The sequence below is a fragment of the Neolamprologus brichardi genome, chromosome 5 (assembly GCF_056152115.1).
Source record: "Neolamprologus brichardi isolate AB-2024 chromosome 5, ASM5615211v1, whole genome shotgun sequence".
In the NCBI taxonomy this organism is placed as follows: Eukaryota; Metazoa; Chordata; class Actinopteri; order Cichliformes; family Cichlidae; genus Neolamprologus; species Neolamprologus brichardi.
This window is the reverse complement of record NC_142108.1, coordinates 2,740,482-2,762,315: the sequence shown is the minus strand read 5'-3', so window position 1 is coordinate 2,762,315 and position 21,834 is coordinate 2,740,482. Positions and strand designations below refer to the sequence as shown.

Genomic DNA, 21,834 nt, shown 5'->3' with positions numbered 1-21,834 from the left:
CATTCATAGCTATGAGAGTCTTGAGTTTTAGGGTTTGACTGCTGTATTCGCCTCTGCGTGGCAAATCGCCCAACCTAAACCGGAAGAGTGAAACGCCTTCCCAGCCGCTGTTGTGAGGACTCCTCCTCGGTGGAGCCTGTTGTCTTGTCTTGTCTTGTCTTGTCTTGTCTCGTCTTGTTTTGTTTTGTTTTAGCTGGTCTTATCTTGTTTTTATTAAGTAGGCTTACCTTTTTCTGGTTCGCCTGATTTTATTCTATTTTATTCTGGACTGTTGCTCGTACCCACGCTTCTGTGATCGGGCTGAAGCGACCCTCTGCCCGAGTGTCGTGCTGGGACTTTAAATCGCCTCGGTTGCCGGTCTCAGCCGGTGAAGAGCCAGACCGGCTTGCGATTGAGGATAATTACTACCAGCACGAGTGGTAGTTTGACCCGTGGGGTATAAGCCTTCCTGCGTGTGTGTGTGTGTGTGTGTGTTTCGTTTTATTAAAGTTATTAAAGTGTGTTTTAGTTTTTTATGATCTGTAGCGAGCCTGACACTCAGTGTCCTTTTATTCTTTTAACATATTTTTCTGCATTTTATTTCAGTGAACGGAAGACGTGCCAGTGACCTCCTCAGGCCCACCTCAGGTGGTGGGTCGTTTTCACACTTTCTTTTGTACAGCACCGGGTGGGCTGCAGTGATTTTATTTCTTGTGTGATTTTTCTTTTGGGTCCACGGCTGCTGGTAAGTCCAAGTTCCCTGATTGTTTTATTTTCACTTTAGGACACTGTCAACAATGACGCTACATCTTGGGTTTTAATATTTTATTTATTTTTACTATAAATAAAACTGTTTTAATATTGGAGCCAACCTGCCTCAGTGTGCATCCTTGAATCTGTGCGGCCTCCTTTTATTCTTTTTATCTGTTTTTCTTAAATATATTTCCTGGGGGTGAAATTCCCCTAGGTGGCGTTGTCATTTTATTACTTTTTATCTAACCCCGCCGACCACTTGGTCACATTAGCTTAAAACTAATTGGCATGTGCAGTCCCTTGGCAGGTTACATGCAAAGATCACAAAAATGTCCATGTGAGACAAATGAGGACACACACACAGCATTGCACATTGCTATGTGCTTTATTGTGTATACGATTAGGCACTTTCTTTCTGAGCAGCTTTCCAGCTGCTACACCGCTCTCCCCTCCAGTGCCGGCAACATCCTTTAGGGAGACACGATTCGATGATGGAGGTCAGGTGTGTGAGTCAGCCTCCCCTGACACCACACCCTGAACACACTGCTCCACACCTCCCTGCAGCTGAGCCACAAGCCACACCCCACCGAAGTTATTCACACAACAAAAAATAAACTAGTGCAAACATCCGTCAAATAGATCAAAACCATAAAATTATTGGACAAATAAGAAATGAAGTCTGTGTCCTCATCATAGATTTTTTTCTGTTTCTCATTTTTTCTGTCCAAATTGTAAAACAATAAGAAATAAACAAAAAAAATCTACATTATATGAATTTAAAGTGCACATAGAATACATAAATATGTGACTGGGCATCAGTGTAATCATTATAATTTCATTGCAATAAAGACAGATTAAACAAAGAGAGAACAAACTGTGAAAACTCAGTGCAAGGCAGCAGCAAAGAACTCTAAAGGGATTAATTTTAATTCTGTAACAGGGTAATTAATCTGCTGCGGAGAGTTCAGTAGTTCATTGTTTTTTTCTTTTCCACAACCAGGATTCATTCCAGAAAAACGCAGCTGAACACCTCTAACATCATTTTCACCATGTGCTACAAAGTTCTTTTAAAAGACTCTCCAGCTGGTCCCGCAACATCTGACAAGCCTCTTTTTGGAAAGTCTGACTTTACTCAATATAGCTTGTACATGTGCAAGGCTCTGAGGCTGTCAGCATGTGAACACCCATCACTGACGCAGACAATCCTCGTCATGCTTGACCTCAGCTGCGCTTCTTTACCAATGGGAGCCGCTCAAAATATACTAGCATAATGTGGCAATACTTTACCTCAAATTACTCTAATCCAAGATACTGGAGATATACATTCAAAATCAATTACATTACATCAATGGTGATAATAGTTCCCTTTTTACAACCTACTAATTGTGTTTAAAGCTGTAACAAGATGTGTTTAAACTGGTTTACTGCCAAGATTGCAGCTTTGCAATAAACCAGTAAACTGTAGAGTCTGGACTATGGAGAGTCGCAGAATATGACCTTACAGTCACTCAGAGACTTTTTCTTTATCAGCTTGCTGTCTTGCAGAAAATATGAGAGGTTTTGAGCTAGGTATGTCGTTTCCACCTTTATTTGTCAAGCTTTGCATTAACATTAGAACTTAAGTCTGTTAAATGTACATCAAAGCAGTGGTAGGTGTACACTTAAACACAAAAAGTACTCAATTAAACTAACAAACTCTAAAAATGAAATCTAAAAAAGCATTAACAGCACAATATTTCCATGAAGTGTTAAAAAAGGACTTGTTTTCCAACCAATGGCCAGTGTTGGGAAGGTTACTTTTAAAATGTATTCCATTACAGATTACAGAATACATGCCCCAAAATGTATTCTGTAACGTATTCCGTTACGTTACTCAATGAGAGTAACGTATTCTGAATACTTTGGATTACTTAATATATTATCATGCTGTTTACTACTACATGAATGTACTATTGCTGTGATTTATTACTGTTACTGAAGGTCCGCGGCTCCGAACCGTAGTAAAGGACCTCTGGCTAATACGGTGGGTTCTGTGTCGGGCTCGTAGCCGAAAACTAGCTTTACTTTGTTGTCTGGGTCAACTTTGCTAGCGAGAGACAGAGAGAGGCGTTGAAAGGCTGCTCCAAAGGAACTTATTGTTTTTGGAGGAAAACACGAACACGGTGTACAGTCGAGTCTTAATAGCTTACTTACAACTGGGCTCGTCAGGCTCTCTTCTTGGCTGCAGTGGTTATTATTATATTTACATGCTTCCAGCTCCCGTTTTTGCTCGATGACAGCTCGTACTTTTCCTTTTTCTTCCTCCCTCGCTCACAGACACATAACGGGTATGGCAGTCCATTCTCCCTGCAGCACGGACTACACTGCCTATGATGCTACATTCTTTAAAGCTATACCTGTAGCATTCTGCCTATTAGCTTAGCACAACAACAACAAAAAGTCGCTCTCTCACCCAGGAAACACGCAGAGAGAGAGCGTCACCCTGTAACCATGGCAACCGTAACATTGCCACCTGGAACAACAGAACGTAGCTGTCAAACAAAACCCAAACAGTCCTGACCCGCCACAATATGAAACAGGAAAGTACCGCCGTGTAATCCATTTATTTCAACAAAGTAACTGTATTCTAAATACCACCTTTTTAAACGGTAACTGTAACGGAATACAGTTACTCATATTTTGTATTTTAAATATGTAACGGCGGTACATGTATTCCGTTACTCCCCAACACTGCCAATGGTGAACAATCAAGGGGGATTAGGTAACTCAATTGCTGGAATCTGAAGGGTACAGTGGTCCCTCGCCATAACGCGGTTCACCTTTCGCGGTCTCGCTGTTTCGCAGATTTTTTTGGGTGCAATTTTGCATGCCTTTCGTACAGCGCATTGTGTTCTGATTGGCTGTAGACCATTGTCAATCAATCTCGTGCTGTGTCTCCTGTGCAGTACAGAATGCGTTCAGATTGTCACATTTACATAAATCTTCTATCGCTAGCAGTGTAACTCTGAAGTACTGTACTGTATGTTTGTAAGTTTTCTCCCCAACAAACAAAATGTGGTGCCTTTGGTTTCATTCTATGATACTGGACTTATTTTTCTACGAAGGTTTGTACTTTGAGAGCATTTAAACAAGAGAGAAAAGTGTGAAAATGTTCATGCCTGTCTGAGAAAAGTGCATAAATTGTGTAGTGACGCGTTTTACAGCCTTAAGACATCTATAATAATTGTAAAAAATATTGTGGGTTATTTTTGGAACGTAACTCCCGCGATAAACGAGGGACCACTGTACAAGATAAGAGGTGACTAATGCAAAAGTTCTACATAAACTTGAATGGACTGACTTCTTTGTGAAATATTAGTTTCATTACCCGTGTAGTTATCCAATTGAGTCCTTAAATGTTCACTGTGGCCAAATTATCCTAAAATGTCACTGTCTGAAACTGTGTATAAAAGATGGATGTGAGCGCCATGACGCCACCCAGTGGTTAGTGAGATGTAGATCTGTTTTATACCTCCTTTTGAGGAATGTGTTTTTCCTTACTTATTTCTTAAGCCACTTAAACCTGACCTATGAAACCTTCAGGAGGAAGAACCTGAGAGATGAATCTACTGTTCAATGAAGCGTCATCAAAAATGGCCTAATTAAAATGTAGCAGTTTTTTTTTCCATCTTTTAAACACAGTTTATGATCAGACTGCATGGAAAGAAACAACTCACAACTCTTCTGTACGTAAACTCATTGTTGCGTAAAACCCCAGTCGGGCTTGAATAACTACTCCTGCACAGCAGGTTATATTTTAATGTTACTGCTCTCATTAATCACCACGGTGTTAAACACACAACACAGTGACCAGCCACAGCTGCTCTTTACATAACACGATCTATCTGAAATGTCTACAAATGGAATGTGATAGCAGTCAAGTCACCACTGCCAGAATGACTTCAATGTTACCTAGAGGGGAAGGGGCGTTACTAAATTTGTACATTCACAACAGAGAATGAGAGATCAGAAGAAAAAGGAGGAGAAGAATCGTAGGGTTAGACAGTGTTGGGAAGGTTACTTTTAAAATGTATTCCATTACAGATTACAGAATACATGCCCCAAAATGTATTCTGTAACGTATTCCGTTACGTTACTCAATGAGAGTAACGTATTCTGAATACTTTGGATTACTTAATATATTATCATGCTGTTTACAACTACATGAATGTACTATTGCCGTGATTTATTACTGTTACTGAAGGTCCGCGGCTCCGAACCGTAGTAAAGGGACCTCTGGCTAATACGGTGGGTTCTGTGTCGGCTCGTAGCCGAAAACTAGCTTTACTTTGTTGTCTGGGTCAACTTTGCTAGCAGAGACAGAGAGAGGCGTTGAAAGGCTGCTCCAAAGGAACTTATTGTTTTTGGAGGAAAACACGAACACGGTGTACAGTCGAGTCTTAATAGCTTACTTACAACTGGGCTCGTCAGGCTCTCTTCTTGGCTGCAGTGGTTATTATTATATTTACATGCTTCCAGCTCCCGTTTTTGCTCGATGACAGCTCGTACTTTTCCTTTTTCTCCCTCCCTCGCTCACAGACACATAACGTGTATGGCAGTCCATTCTCCCTGCAGCACGGACTACACTGCCCATGATGCTACATTCTTTAGAGCTATACCTGTAGCATTCTGCCTATCAGCTTAGCACAACAACAACAAAAAGGCCTCTCTCACCCAGGAAACACGCAGAGAGAGAGAGCGTCACCCTGTAACCATGGCAACCATAACGCTGCCACCTGGAACTACAGAACGTAGCTGTCAAACAAAACCCAAACAGTCCTGACCCGCCACAATATGAAACAGGAAAGTACCGCCGTGTAATCCATTTATTTCAACAAAGTAACTATATTCTAAATACCACCTTTTTAAACGGTAACTGTAACGGAATACAGTTACTCATATTTTGTATTTTAAATACGTAACTTTCACGATGAGTTTCTGGGGTCATTTAATCGTTTCTATTCACAATCTTTGATTAAGTGTCATAACATGGACCAGACCTACCGCATGTGTCATGGTCTTCAAACCCCTATGCTGCCTCACTCTTTTCTATCTTTTCTCTTCTCTTTATTCTCTTCTTCTCGTTCTCCCTGTCTATCTGAATGTTGGTGTCAGTGTGTGTGCTAGCCACACGCTGTGTTTCAGGGGTGGGTCCTACTCTGGTTTCCCACCCTCAGAATCTGCACACCTGGAACTAACAAATTCACCTGTCGGTTATTACCTGAGTTTTCTACTTAAGAGGAAGGAAGACCTTCGGCTGATGCCTGATCATTTTTTGGGACCGAGTTAGTGATGGTGCCTCCTTACCTGCCTGTTGCTTTATTTTTGCTCTGTGACTTTGTCTAACCTTCTGGTCTCCTCTGTGCAGAAAACCTGGAAGTGGAAACTGAGTGAGTTACCAAGAGAGCGCTTCCTGAGAGAGGTTTATTCTGTGCATGTGTTTGTGGGAGCCCAGGCTAAGCTAACCTTGAATCTTCCACCTTTAATTACTGTAAATAAACATGCTGAACTTATCTCCCGAGTCCAACCTGCACCTGTATGATAATGTCTCAGTAGCTCTTCCATGGTAGCTGGAGCCTGGCTATGTAGAGCTTTATGAATTAATGATAGAATTTTAAAGTGGATGCTGAATTTCACTGGAAGCCAGTAAAGTGATGAAAGAATATGAGTGTTGTGCGCCTGCCTTCTCGCTCTTGTTAGCAGCCTACCTGCTGCATTCTCAACCAAGTGAAGTCAGGCTAAGGAAGACAGAGATGCACGTAACACAATAGTTACAATAATCACAGCAGGAGAGAATCCAAGTGCATACTGAAAGTTCCAAATTATTGTAAATGTTTAATTTTTTGCAATACTTTTGCTGGATAAACTTGATGTAAGATTCAAACTTCAGATCGATTCAATTTTATTTGTACAGCGCCAAATCACAACAGTCATCTCAAGGCATTTTATATTGTAAGTTAGACCCTACAATAATACATAAAAACCCAACAATCATATGACCCCCTATGAGCAAGCACTTTGGTGACAGTGGGAAGGAAAAACAGGAAAAAACCTCCAGCAGAACCAGGCTCGGGGAGGGGCGCGACCGGTTGGGGAGAGAGAAGAAAGACAGGATAAAAGACATCATGGTTAAAGATGATACCGTGGTTTTGCTTTAAAGGGGGCCGATATAATAACCGGCCTCCTTAGAGAAGCTGTCAGGGTCAAACACAAGAAGCCGAGTTATCCCAGGGTTGAGATGGAGGAAATATGGGGACATCCAATTCTTAATAGAAATGGAGAGGCTTTTGAGGTTGTTTTGAGGCTGCTGGGCTTAACAGAAAAATTGAAAATAATTATGATGAAACCCATTTGAGAACATCACTGTGCCAGTGATGCGAAAACAGTTCTATAATCCATTAATAAGAAAAAGGTTGCTGAAAAACTGAAATGAAAAATTCACCTTTGTCTAAGTGCATAAAAATATTAGTAATTTTCAGTAAAGTGGACTCAATGAGCGATGGCAGTTTGAAATAAACGGCAGTTTGGAAGTAGGCCTGTAATTCTAAAAGGACAGAACTCTAAGAAGAAGTTGTTTTAAGGAGAGGAAGACATGAGCTCTTTGACCCCTAAACTGGGCAAGTGGCTCCAGCAGATCCCAGGAACAACATCTGAGATCTCTGTCCAGAAGAGCGCAGTCTCAGGCCTGAGATTGAAGGGCAAAGACTGTTGCTAGGTGAAATTAGAACTCTTTGGCCCGTAGCTAATTGCTTCATTTGCCCATAGTTTGCATGGAAGATGCTGACTTGTTTGCCACGCTCGCTAATTAACCACTAAGCAGTATTTAAAAAATGAAGACATGAGGCAAACAAAAAAGTAAAATCTTTTTATGCTCATCAGCCATTCTGTGAGATCTTGTGTTTTATTACCAATCATTATAGAAATGTTCGATTACAGGTGAGCATTTAGAGGAACATCCTGAAACTTTCCTCCAAGGGAACAAGTAGACCCAAAGCAAAACTTCCCCACAGCATGACAGCATGACAAAATCCCCTCACTGTGGCGGTCAGTGTTTCATTTTGTTCCTTAAAGAGTTGGAGTCACGCACACAGACACTTTATGTGCAGTACATAGAAACAAGGATACTGTGCATGTTCAGATTTACACACAAATACACACTGTTATATGCATTCTTTCACACACAGAAACACACACGCATGCTTTCATAGATGTCGCCACGCTAGTGTGTGCGCCCTGTCAACACCACAGGCTGGCTCTGGGGGAGGAGGGGGAGGGCTGAGAGGCAGAGGCTCGTGTTTTCCCGAGTGGTAATTGGCAGTCGCCATACCAACGAGGGAGGGCCAAAGTCAGAGATTGGTGGGGGAGGAGTTGCAGGCTGATTAAAAAGCCCTCCTCAGCAGCAGTTTCTCCTCTCCTGAGCTGTCTCCACTGTATTTCTGTGTCTTTATTTAGTCCTTCCTGTTATCTGGCCAGTGAAGCGACGCTTTGCGTGGAGGACGGAAGGGAGGGTGGAAGGGTGAGCTGTCAGAAGGACTGGTGGACAGGTTGGTCAGTTTCTTTACCCTGCCAAGTCATCTGTCCATCACTGTGGTAGAGCTGCCTACATCCTGTGGATTTATCTCTGTTTAAGACTGTGAGTGACACCTGGGAAGGCGAGGAGAAACCTGAGAGACAGGAGGCAGGAGGCTGCTCAAATCCCCTCCTCACCTCGCCTCTCACTCCCTCCATCCATCCATCCTCTGTGTGTGTGTAGATGACCTCTGCTCTTCTGTAAGTAAGTAGCTCTGCTGCAGCAACATCCACTCACAATGTTTATTAAAGGTGAACAGACTTCATAGCACCGATCAGGGGTTCAGGGAAAGCATACTTACATTTCTCTTTTTCTTTTTTCTTTAGAAATCCTCATTACCTCACCGAATATCTCATTCAGTAGCTGTCATTTGCCACATAAGTTGCCAGTTTCGGTTTGACGCTTTGTCTGGTGCAAACACAAGGTCAGACTTAGAGATTGTTTACCCATAATAAAAGCTGCTATTACATAACATGCTCTAAGTACAACAGGTACTGATATGAGGAAGCATTTTTCTTAAAGTTGTACGTCTGCACAATAACTGTAGCTGCTACAAAAATAACATCCAAGCACATCTGAAATCCCTGCCTACTCCCACCTCTCCCCTCAAGGTCTCTTCTCTGTGATCAGCTTCATGCATTAGTGCACACATGTAACCTGACACAGTGATAGCTGTGATGTAATAAGGACCCCTCACCCCAATTTACAGAGATCCATCTACAAACACTGTACACACTGCACTGTTTGCCCATAAGGGCCTGCAGGTGTAATTGTGCATCTGATGTGTGTGTACGTGTGTGCAGACCAGCTTCTCTTTTCCACTTCATTGTCACACGTTGTTGAATCATGCAGAGTTAAGTCTGCAGCGTTGCTGCTATGGCATCACGAAAATAACTGACTGTAACATTTTGGTGAGAAGTTTTACGTCTGCTTAAGTGTTGCATCCTGAGCACGCTAAGAATGTGAAGTCATTATTAAATAGTTTAAAGTCTTCGCAGGCATCAAATAGCTTCGACTTTAATTCAGTTTCATTTTTCTGCAACTGCATTTAGTGACATACAGTTGGCAAATGTTTCATTTGGCAATAACTGATCTCCCCTTATTCTGGACAGCAACTATAGGATGGCCGGGCATGTTTGACAGGCTTTGATTATATCAAAATAGCAAAGTAGTGTCTGCAGGGCTTAAAGTTATCAAAACACCTCAGTAAAGGTGCAGAGGCAAAATGTGTGTTTTAGTTAGTCCAACGTTACCATTAGCTCGCTGCCTACTGTGGTACCTTAGTGCTGTGTGGATATTAGCTGCCAATATGGGTAACCTTAAAAAGCCACTCAGGACCAAAATATACTGAACACAGAGCTGCAAGCAAAAACACAACCAAAAGTGAATCTTTGAACTTGTTGCTAAGCCATCCAGGTCATTATAATCCTAAGTGGTTGAGTTAAAGGCAACGGGACTCCTTTTTAGGTGCATGAAGATATTTCATCTCTTTGAGACATTTTGGTTACACAACTTGCCTCATTCCCCCATTTATACAAACACTTTTTTCCTCTTGCCAAAAGATATTTGGCATGCAGACTGGAGCAACCAGGGTTGGAACCACCAACCTTCCGATTAGCAGATGACCTTAGCTTCTGAGCAAGAGGTAGCCAGGGGTGCTTAATAAAGTGTCTGGTGAACATAAATATGTAGCCATAGATAATGTTCCCTCTAAGCTGCGCGCTGTGCAATTGCGCACTGCTGGCACGGTCTCTGCGCACAGAAAATCTGTGTTGCGCACAAAAAAAAAAAATCCAACCTGAATTGAAATGAAAATTAATATTTAACAATAATGTTTTGCAGTGTTAGTCAGTAAGTGACTGGCTGCTCCCGTATGGGATTAGAACGATGCCACCTTATCCCATAGTCCAGCCAATGATGCGATTCACATTCGTATATACGCAGCTAAGCAACGTCGTTGACAGGCTATGACAGCGTCCTTATGTGCCGACACCGGTGTTTTAGCAAGCAAAGCGGCATAGCTGATGTGGAGTGAAGCCACGTTAATGACAACGTGTACAACCATTGGAGATGTGAGCAGAACAGACGAACAATTGACAGAAAAAGTGTGGACTTTATACCAGTTTTTAAATTGTGTTGATCGGCCACGTAAAACCAGAGTTATGATAAAAATATCTGCAATGTTTGTTTTTCGTCCTGAATACTATCGTTGTTTATATTTACTGCGGGAAGAAACGGTAAAAACTGCGTTTTATAAGGAAAACGCTCGAAAGCCTGTGAGCAAAAACGACACCAAAGAATGCCACCCTTTCCTATTGGTCGAAAAATGTACTATGTTGACCAATCAAAAAATGATAAGGCAACATCACATTTAGTTGTTTAGGAATGGGGGAAGTTTTAGGAGTGACGGTGGTGGTTTTGAGATGTGAGAGATTTGCCACGTTTAGCGCAAATCTTGTGTAGTTAGTGCGTAGTGTGGTCAATAGTTTTGTTGTGTGTGTCAGAACAATGAGGCGACTGCTGAATGTTACAGGTGTTACAGCAGTGACACATCTCCTGTTGTCAGGCCTGCAGGTATCAGGCTGTTGTTCTCCTTTATCTCATAGTGGACAGAAATTATTTTTTGGCACAAATGATTTGTGTGGCATCAAATTTGATGCAGAACAGCTGATTGTTCTGTAAATAGTTTGAAATGTTTATTTAAAAACTGCCTTGGCTGCATTTTTAGCTAAACAGCTGCAAAAAACGTTGTTGTTTGCATAACTCAGTTACTTTTTTGAAGAAGTAACTATATAATTAATTGCCCAACATTGGTCATTATATTCTGTATTTTGCAGACAGAAAGTTACAGACTCTCTCCCAGACCACAGACTCATAATACAAGTCAGAGCTTTATTTAAAAAAGAAAGAAAGTTGTTGGAGTTCAAGTTATTTTTACTTCCAATAGTGTTAACATACTACACAGGTCAATGACTACATTTTTGTTTTACATTTTTATTGTAAGTGGGCTAAAGCAGTTAATTAAAAGTCGTCTAGCATAAATGTAAATGCTGTACTTTGATTATTTTAATAAACCATGTAACTTGGATGGATTCGATGCTGTCGCTCACAGTGGTCCATGGGATCATTCAGCGAGTTTGTGTGTTCATTCAGACACAAGAAAAATTAGAGGGAACGTTGGCCATATACACATCGTAGCTTTTTGCAGGGTTCTTTGTTGTAAAATAGATTATCAGGTTACAATTTGAATGCTAACTGGCTATCTGGCTAGCTAGTAGTTCTAAAACTCCCATTAGCAGTTTCTAGCTTACCTGGCAAACATGTTTATTTTTAAGTAAGTAAGTAAGTAAAATGTATTTATATAGCACATTTCACAGATAAAAATCACAAAGTGCTTTACAATAAGATCAGACATACAAGTTAAAATTAATTAAAAGCCCGTTGCTTTTTAAAGCAACGGGCTCTACTGACTCTTTTTAAAGGAGTCAGTAGAGTCTAGACAGCGTAAAGACAACGGCAGAGAGTTCCACAGCCTCGGTGCCTGAAAAGCCCGATCCCCACGTGTTTTAAACCTGGTACGTGGGACCACCAGTAGCCTCTGACCTGAAGACCTAAGTGCTTGGGATGAAGCATGAGGTTTCAACAGGTCAGAGATATACTGGGGAGCTTCACCGTGCAGAGCTCTAAAAGTTACAACTAAAATTTTAAAATGAACCCTAAAATTTACAGGCAACCAATGAAGAGAAGCCAAAACTGGACTAATGTGTGACCTCTTGTTTGTACCAGTTAAAAGTCTTGCCGCTGCATTCTGTACAGACTGAAGAGACGATCCAGAGCTGATTTGTTGAGACATGTAAAAAGACCGTTACAATAATCCAAACGAGAAGAGATAAAAGCACGAATCATCTCAAGTTCTGCCTTTGACACCAGTCTGAGTTTAGAAATGTTTCTTAGATGATAAAAACAGTTCCGGACAAGTTGTTTAGAGTGTTTCTCAAGAGACATCGAACTGTCAAATATAACACCCAAGTTTCTGAGACTCGACTGAAATGAAGGGTCTAAAAAACTGATATGCTGCCTAATTTCTGAGAGCATGTGATCAGGTGCAATAATCAAAGTTTCTGTTTTATCTGCATTTAACTGAAGGAAATTGTCATTTAACCATTGTTTGATTTCTGACAGACAATTATTTAAACAAGACAATTTATACAACTCAGAAGCTTTGAAAGAACAGTACAACTGAATGTCATCAGCATAGAGATGATAAGAAATATTATTGTAACGTCTGATAATGTGGCCTAGAGGGAGTTTTTGTATTTGTTAACTGCATATGTGTCAAGCAAAAATGAATTGCAAGTGCAGCAGCAGTGGCTCAGAGGGGTCTGAATGGGATGTGAAGGCTCACCTGTCTGCATGCAAGACAGCAGCTTGGATGTGAATAAAGTGACGTTGCATAAACAGTCACTTTCTTTCTAGTATTCAAGTGTTTAACACTGAATTTGTCCCATCGCTCCAGGATTAATCCAACAGACTAAACACAACATTTGCTCCTGCTTTTTTGTATTCTGTAAGTCTTTGTCAGCCTCATGACAGCTTCCCGTTTCAGATGACATTATCACATGCGTCACGTGGTTGTGGGTTTTTTTAAAGTAACACTTTGCCACACAGAGAGGTTTGTATAATTTGGAAATCATCATCATATGTGCAGCTGAGGCACAATAGTAATATTTACATAAGCAGCTTATTATTGAGTTCCTAATTACAGAGCTCTAGGCCCACTCAGCCATGATAATGTGAAGATAGACCTTATCGTATTCAACAATAGCCATGGCACCAGCTCTGAGATGAACAAACACACGCAAACATTTGGTCAAACACACCAAATGGAAGATGGCTTGCCTGTCACACAGCACCAGGCCTCTCTCGCAACTAATGTGATGAAACATTAAAAGATTAAATGCTCCAGCAAGCCAGAATCTTTTGTGCAAATATTTCCACCGTGTCCGTCACCTGAGACTCCATTTGTCTTTACTGTGTCTGCATTATTACAAAGGCTGTATTTCATTCGTGTAACCTGTTTAAACAGGACGTGGCACTTCACCACTTTGTTTCTTTGTTTTCCACGAGACGTACAAAAAGTTATGTTTACTCGCTGTTCTTATAAATCATTTGTCAGTCTTTAATAGTGCATTTGTAATCATAAACTAGCAGAACTGCCTGACGTCCTTACCACAAATGTGCATCATATTGCAAGTGGCTTCGCATGAATGCTGGGCTGCTGGTGGGACCTTTAAATACGATCTTCTATAAATCATGTTCACATTTTATAAAGTGTTACAATGTTCCAATATGTGGACAAACTGTAGCAGTTTGCATGTAGCAGTCAACTGAATTCTGTTTTCTTATTATGCATAATCCAAGCTATGGTGGCCTCGCCTGGCTGACTAAAGCATACTTGTCCTACAGCAATCAAAAACATTAACTCATAACTTTCATTTAACTGATAACAGACTCCAAGGAATGAGAAAATAGGTGAAAAATGGATATGTCTTCATATTTTGCACTGTCACTGTGCAGAACCATATGTTACTGGTTAAAAGGGCTGAACTAGTGCTGCACGATTATTGCCAAAATGATTATCTTAATTATTTTTTATTAATATTGAGATGATAAACATTTGTCGAGATTATGCAATGGGTTCAGTGACAAAAATGTTTTTATTCCACTTAACACTGGTTTCACATCCATGTTGGGGTGACATTCATGGTAATGTACAGGGTGGGCCATTTATATGGATACACCGTAATAACATGGGAATGGTTGGTGATATTAAAGTCCTGTTTGTGGCACATTAGTATATGTGAGGGGGCAAACTCCTCAAGATGGGTGGTGACCATGGGGGCCTTTTAGAAGTCGGCCATCTTGGATACAACTTTTGTTGTATCACCATTGTTTTTCTTGTGACATTACCAATAAGTTTGATGTGTCACATGGCCCTCTTCCTATTGAAAAAACAAAAGTTCTATCCAAGATGGCCGACTTCTAAATGGCCCCCATGGTCACCACCCATCTTGAGGAGTTTGCCCCCTCACATATACTAATGTGCCACAAACAGGACTTTAATATCACCAACCATTCCCATGTTATTACGGTGTATCCATATAAATGGCCCACCCTGTATACATTGTTGCATCACATAAAACTGATGACACTGATTCACCTAAATTCAGTTTTGTCTTTTAGAAGAAAAGTGTAAAAATATAATTAGAAGAACTGCATCAAAAACAGGGAATTGTTTTCACCTTTAGATTCTGTTCCATTCCTGTTGGTCGCATTGGAAAGCTGGCCCTCTCTGAGCCTGGTCCTTCCAGAGGTTACTTCCTGTTAAAAAGGAGTTTTTCCTTCCCACAGTCGCCAAATGCAGAGTGTCATCTGATGGTTGGAGCGTTCTCTGTATTATTGTAGGCCCTTTGCCTTTCAGTAAAAGCTGCCTCGACACAAATGTTGTTGTGAAATGGCACCACAGAAATGAAATTGAATTTAATTATTTTAAACATCTATGTAGGCAAACAAGGTATGTATTCACCTGACCTACGTGCATCTATTAGAAGCTCAATGTAAAGTCTTTCACTCTGTTGACTGTGCCCGCATTATGGATGTGACTAAAACCCATATCAAAGCACTCAACAGCTGTATGACAGCTGTACGTTGACCATTTTCCTGAAGCGTGTTCCTCACTGTGTTTAATGGACAGATGTCTTTGGCCAGAACAAATCTGACTGCTTGGTGATTTCAGTGTGTCTTAGTGAGCTGGATGGATTGTAAAACCAGCTGTACAGGCTCATCTTTATATAAGCCTGAGCTGATGTTGTAACATTCACATTAGTTACCTTACATTGTTTTTATTTGCTTTCATGCAGTAATTATACTGCAGCCTGTGGTGGCTTTCCAGGCAGCTGAATAAATCAGTTGTGTTGCTCTAGACCGCTCTGCATATGATTTGTTCTTGATCACTTGTGCTCAGTCCAAATTATTTCCAAACAGCAGATGATGGTCCTCTATGAGGGACAAACTCGGTTTGATTTTTGTTTAACATAGTGTTACTCTTTCAGACTAGTACAGGAAACTTCAAGGTGCACAATACACGATGAGTGCATCATTTGGTTTGGTTTTGTTCTATTGGTGAAGCAGCCATTTTCAATAACGCTTTGGTGGTAGAGTGCACGGTCAAGTCAATCAGAAGGTCGGCGAATCGAACCCTGGCTTTTATAATCCATGTGTCAAAGTAACCTTGGGCAAGATACTGGACCCCAAGTTGCCCCTGATGCATCTATCAGTGTGTGTGAGAGAGAGAGTGTGGATGTTAGATAAAAGCACTGCATGAATGCATTTGTGAGCATTATAACACACAGTCAATATATGAAATGGTCAAATTTCACAAGCATTCGCAGACTGCATGTCAGATTCTGTCATGTGCACAGGCAGTAACCGCGTACTGCAGCATGTGCAGCTCTGGCTGCTGCTGCTGCCAAGGTCACACTAAATTATTTATTTTTAAAGCCCTAAAGGACGTAAAGTGTTGCTGGGCATTCTTACCTCACTCACACCCATCACGCTTCAAATGGTTGTCACAGGTGTGTGGGCAGCGCTTTCGCAGCCTCGCAGTCCAGCTCATTTAAATGATCCACCCTATCTCAGGCAGCCAGTGCTTTTTAAAGAATAATTGTTGTTTTCAGGAATGTTGGACAAAAGCAATTGTTGTGACAGGCTCCTTCTCGAGGGGGGGGTTCGGTGATGGCATGGGAAAACGGACATCCAGGATCTGCTTCCTTCTCTGTTCAGGAGGATAAACACTTTAAACTGTGAGCTCAGTTTTGTATTTGAACACTCTGGATAATTGCAGGGCTTTTTCTCAGAAGTTGCTACAGTGCTGCAGCTGCGTTGGCTTGTTAGATGCCCGCTCACACACAGACATGTAGAAGACACCTCTGTGGTGTAAGGTAAGCTGTGAGTCACCAAGCTGCTCCTGTCAGAAACCTGACCAGAAGCTAAAACCTGAGGGAAGAGTCTCAAAAACACCAGAATAATCACACACACCAGGTGATGTGAGGCGGTCTGACAGGTGTGAATGTCTGAAACACGATTCCTGTTTCCTGTTTTTCCTGTTTTTAAAGTTTCTGTCTTTAAAATGTGTTAATTTCACAACCAAAGTTTGTTTTTCCACTTATACAAACTGAAAGAAACAGAAGATCCATAAAGCTAAAAATCACATCAGCAGCCCTAATCTGAAAGTTAATATCTCTCAGTGAAACACTGTTTCGAGTATTTGCCCCCTTTCTTAATTATTTTTGCATAGATTTGAATGACTTTGTTTCTCAGCTGTTTCTTTTGATAGTGGCATGATTTTAGCCTGCTTCACTTTATCAGACAGGTTTTATTTAAGTGATGTATTTCTGTTTAAGGTCTGGCAGTAACCAGGCCTGGGTGTGGCTAGTGAAACTTTGGATGTTGATTGGTTAAGCTATAAGGACATTAAATTGTAGCAGGCACAATGCACAGCTCCTTATTAGGAGTGCGGAGCAATATCAACAGTAACTGAAACGTGCCCTCAGTAATTCCTCAGATGGCGTTTGTGAGATAGAAAGCAACACCAGTGTCAAATAAAGCGTATGTATGGTGCCGATCAGAACGCCCTGACTAAACTCAACATTTCTTTCTGTCAACAGGAAGTCCCTCACTCTAATTTTGCACTGAGCCTTTTTGGCCTCACTCGAGTAATTTCATGTTTTCAGTCACAACAAATGTCCATTAGGCTGAGCTGAGCTTGTTTGAGCATGATAGCCTTTCAGTGACGCTGCTCCTTTATTCTTTATAGTCTGGGATTAGTTTTTCTTCTTTGTTCTTATACCCTTTGTTTTTCTGTTTGGCAGCTAAATTATTTGGAGAGACATTTTGTTTATGCTGCACTTTGCATCACATGATACCACATTTCAGTCTGAATCCTGAGCACTGAAGTCAATGTGAAATCTCCATATCTTTAAGTTAACAGTAAACCTGAGCTAGCAGGATGGTTTATGTTGGATCTATGTCTTTATTGTTGTTCATGGAGGAGTGCACACACTCGTTCCCTGTTCTTTGTAAGGATATGAACTTAACATGTTGCGTAACCTGTTAGCCTCTCTGCAGGTGTAGACAGTCTAAATAGATGCAGCAAAAAGGAAATCCCTTCATTCATTTTAGGTTGCTGATGCAAAATTTTTACTCTCATTTGTAGAGAAATGATTGAAAGCATAAGTACTTTAACAATGCGGCAGACTCACACTCACTACAAACAGTTGCTGAGGAAACGGAGCCACACTGCTAAGTAGCTCCCCCGAAGATCTTGATCAGCTGCAGGTGTGTGAGATCATCCTCGTCAGGTGTGGCCAGCCTCCCAATGGGACACACCCGGGACACAGGGTTGACAGGCCTGACGGTTACTGTAAACCAGTCCTCCGGAACACCCACACACAAACACCTATACACACAATCCTGGAAACGAGGGACACGAGCACCACGGACCAGCAAATATACACAATTCCACAACCTACTCAAGACTTGACAGTACCACCAAGTTTTCCCTCTTTTTAATCGAACTGTGTGACAAATGTTGTCACCTGTGGTAAGGCCTCAGTTTTGGTGACTGGTATTTTTTTAGTCTGTTACCTAATCATAATTAGGAGTTTTCTGTCACAGCTCCTTGTTTCCACATAAGTCAGAGTAGTCATGCCCCTCACTGTGAGTCTCACCCAGTGTTGGTCAAGTTACTTGAAAAAAAGTAATCAGTAGCTAATTACTGATTATTTCCCCTAAAAAGTAATCCTGTCACTTTACTGATTACTTATTTTCAAAAGTAATTAATTACTTAGTTACTTAGTTACTTTTAAAAACACGATTTACAACCTGAATAGGTGATAAAGTGATAGATCTTTCAGCCCAATTCTACTTTTTCTACATAATCCATCATACAAAATGTAATCAAATGGAAACGTCTCTTTTTTTTAAACTTGTTTTATTAGTTTTAATCTTTTAACTTTATGCATCAAGTAAAAATTTAATTATATGCAACATTCTATGACTGGAAGAAATTAGTTTAACATTTAAACCTATTTTCTGCACATCCCAGCACATAAAATAAAATATTTTTTGTGTTTACACTCAGTCTTTCAAATAGATGCAAGTAAAACACAGCAGAAAATAAATAAAGTCAAAGACTCAGCGGTCCTGTTGCTCTATTTTCACCTGTAAAGCAGGAGTGGGGTAGGCGGAGGTTTACCCTGGTGCAGGTGTGCTGCAGCGGTCAGTGGAAGGATACGGCAGTTTCTCTGTGAATTTCCCATTACGTGGTAGCGCACTCGGTGCTTGTTTAGGGTTTTTTTTCGCTGTAAAAAGAAGTTTTCTTCCCACGCACAAGGGACACTAATGTTTTTGTCACTTTTTATGGAATCAAACTCAAAGTAAGGTCAGTACTTCCACGCTTTAAATGCTGCACGCTCATACTCTCTCCCGCACTTGATATATTATCCATTGTTGATCTGCACACAGCTGTTGTCACGAACTTCGCACTCGCTTACGTCACTGTCATGAGACATTCTTGCAAAAAAAAAAATCACGGTTTTGCAGAGTTCCTACAGGAAAGTAACGGTAATCTAATTACTGTTTTTGCGATAGTAATCCCTTACTTTACTCGTTACTTTAAAGTAATCAGATTACAGTAATGCGTTAAAGTAACGCGTTACTGCCCATCTCTGGTCTCACCAATATTATATTTATTATTAACTAGTATAAAGTTTTACAAACTTTCCCCACTATAGAGTTATTATGAAAGGGGAAACTGGCCAAAGAGGCCAAAGCAATTCATGTGCTCAGTTGTTAAGGTTTTCCAAGCACATTCATCTGTTAGGAAGTCAGATGCAGGTTCTGGGAATGTCCATCAGCTGACTGCCTAGAATTAATTTTAAAATAAATACTAAAGCTCTTACAAACACATTTGCTGTTTTATTAAAACTTCTGACTGATTTAAAAATAAGCAAAACTAAATGAATTAGAGGATATGATAAACAAGGAAACAGAACAACCTCTATGACATTTAACACGTGCAGCACAAACCATGTCGGCCTGGGTTACAATAGGCCAGTCTGACCTGTTTGACATCAGTACTTTTGCTATTCACTCGTGAATACAGTGGGGCTACTGTTGACACGGGGACATGGGGCGACATGTAACAGAAAACAGCAGAGTACAAAGAGATTTATTGTTTCTATCAAACGTCTTGTCCGTTTTATCTCATTTATTAGCATTTATCTTCATCATCGAAGACGTGAACTGAGAATTTAAGAGCGATGGGAGATGAACAAAGTGATGGAAATGTGTAGCAGAGAACAGAAGCGACTGTAGTCTAATCAGCCTTGATTGAAAAAACAAGAATAGATGGGAAGGAAGCAAACAAAATGCCATCTTTATTAAGGCTTCAGCCTGGAGACAAAGAGGAGGCGAGAATGTGACATCATATTTCTAATTACAAGTATTGTGTAATATGTCACACAAATGTTAAGCACAACAATGCTTGATTTTTCATCATTGATAAAAGGGGGACACCGACTCATAAACAAGCCTGTGTCAAGTCATTCAGGCTCGACTTTGCTTAACACAACACTGCACAGAGACGTCTGGCAGAATCGATTATCACTGTGGGACATGGAGGCAGGGGGAATGCCTGGGTGGCTACCTCTTAAGCTAATCACACTTGTTCCTGACACGACTTAAGTCAAGTCCCTATCAAATGTGCTTTAACTCTAAATTCTTCTTAAAACTGTCCTGAAGCCTGTGAAAAGTAAAGAGTAAGCATTCAGGTGCTGCTTTGTCCACAGTGACTTCAGATTTAGTTAAATATGTGAAAGGACATGTTAGACTGCTGAGAGCTCTTCTTTAAGTTTGGTTTGAAGTTTCTGAGATGTACGATTGTTATTTGTATTGTTATGTCAGCCAGCTACAGGAAGCTCGCAATGTCATGGACTAAACACAGAAAGCTCAGGCCTCAAGGTCTAATTTTAAAAAAGGCACAAAAGCTTGCTTTTAAAGCTCAAATTATAAATGTTTTTAAAGCATCAGATAATAAATGACTACATGTAATCGTACTTCTGCAACAACATTAACCGTGTTACAATCCCTCAGTTTTGCTCTGCTCCAAAGAGCTTTTAGCAGCTTTAGCAAATTGCTTTGGTTCCTCTTGGTCACCAACTCCATGTTCATTGTTTTACCAGTAGAAGGTGGTTATTCTATCTTCTATATTCTGGATGGGTCAAGTTCAAGACTTGACCTGTTTTAACATTTAAATGACCAGTATTTAACATTTAGTCTTCTTGTGGTGAGACGTTGAAGACTGAAATCAGTGCGTACCCTTCTGTCACACCTTATCTTTAGTCCACACAGGACAGAAGAGACTAGCAGCAACATGGAGACCAGAGATCATGAATTGCCAAAGAAATTCGGCAACTTGCAGCAAAAACGGGTGAAATAACTGCTATAGACTCTTTCCACTAGTGCCTGCTTGGGTCACCTCAGCATGACTCGACTTAGGCTTTTCGATTAGGTGGTAGTACCTGCCCTTTAGTACCTACTTCGCAGGGTTTCAAGCAATTGGCTGGTCAGTGGCGTCACCGGATGAATCATGAGTGTGTGTCTTCTTCTAAAATCAAAACCGCCATTTCTCAGAGCAGCAGGTATATCATCGCCTCAACGTCCCCCATTGTGTTGTTTGTGTTGCATATAAATGACATCAAAGGACTTTCAGGCACGTTGCTATAGCAACCCTACGCACATTAGGTGCTACTTGATTGTAATGGAACCAAGTTGAGTTGATTGATGGGTGGGTGGGGGGTACTTAGTGGATCATAGCTCGGTTTTTGTGCTCTCAAAGAACTCAGTGGGACTGTGCACAGGAAGAATTCATTCATAGCGTGATGGCGTTGGTTCCAGGGTGGATGAAATTTACTCTGTATTAGAGAATTACCAATACAACCAGGTTTCAACTCCAACTAGCTTTTGATGACTGTTCTGGGCTGCAGTAGAAAGAAGACAGCTCACTTCCATCTAAATAAAGTGTTTATTTTAATAATTTTACTAATATTCATATAAGGAGTTCATTGCCATTGTGATCGTTCTGTATTCAGGGTTTATTTATGTAATGTCTTAGATTATATAACACTTTGCTCATACAGAGACGTGTATTTGATTATATATGTGTATTGTTGCAGTATGGCTGGATAATGGCAGCTAAGACTTGATTGGCTGCATTACAGACTGTACAGCAGCTATTTCATAGTGATTGTCTTTCACCACTCTGTGAGCAGCACTGTCACTCCCATTCATCTTCTTTTAGGGAAAATGTGCGTGTATTTATGCACGTGTGATGGTGGGTGTTGTGCAAGCAAAGGGTTTTTTTTTTCAGTCTA

General features: G+C 40.7%; 1 protein-coding gene across 2 annotated transcripts in view; it reads left to right on the top strand.

Moving 5' to 3' along the window:
• Positions 1 to 8,200: 8,200 nt before the first annotated feature.
• Positions 8,201 to 21,834, top strand: part of cdk18 (cyclin dependent kinase 18) — a 62,962-nt gene continuing 49,328 nt past the window's right edge. Inside the window, exons 1-2 of one of the 2 annotated variants that reach the window (XM_087840494.1) lie at positions 8,201 to 8,315; positions 8,402 to 8,541. The gene's annotated coding sequence lies outside the window, so the exon portion shown is untranslated. Of the gene's footprint in view, positions 8,316 to 8,401; positions 8,546 to 21,834 lie in introns of both variants that reach the window. The other variant, XM_087840493.1, reaches the window with a different exon arrangement.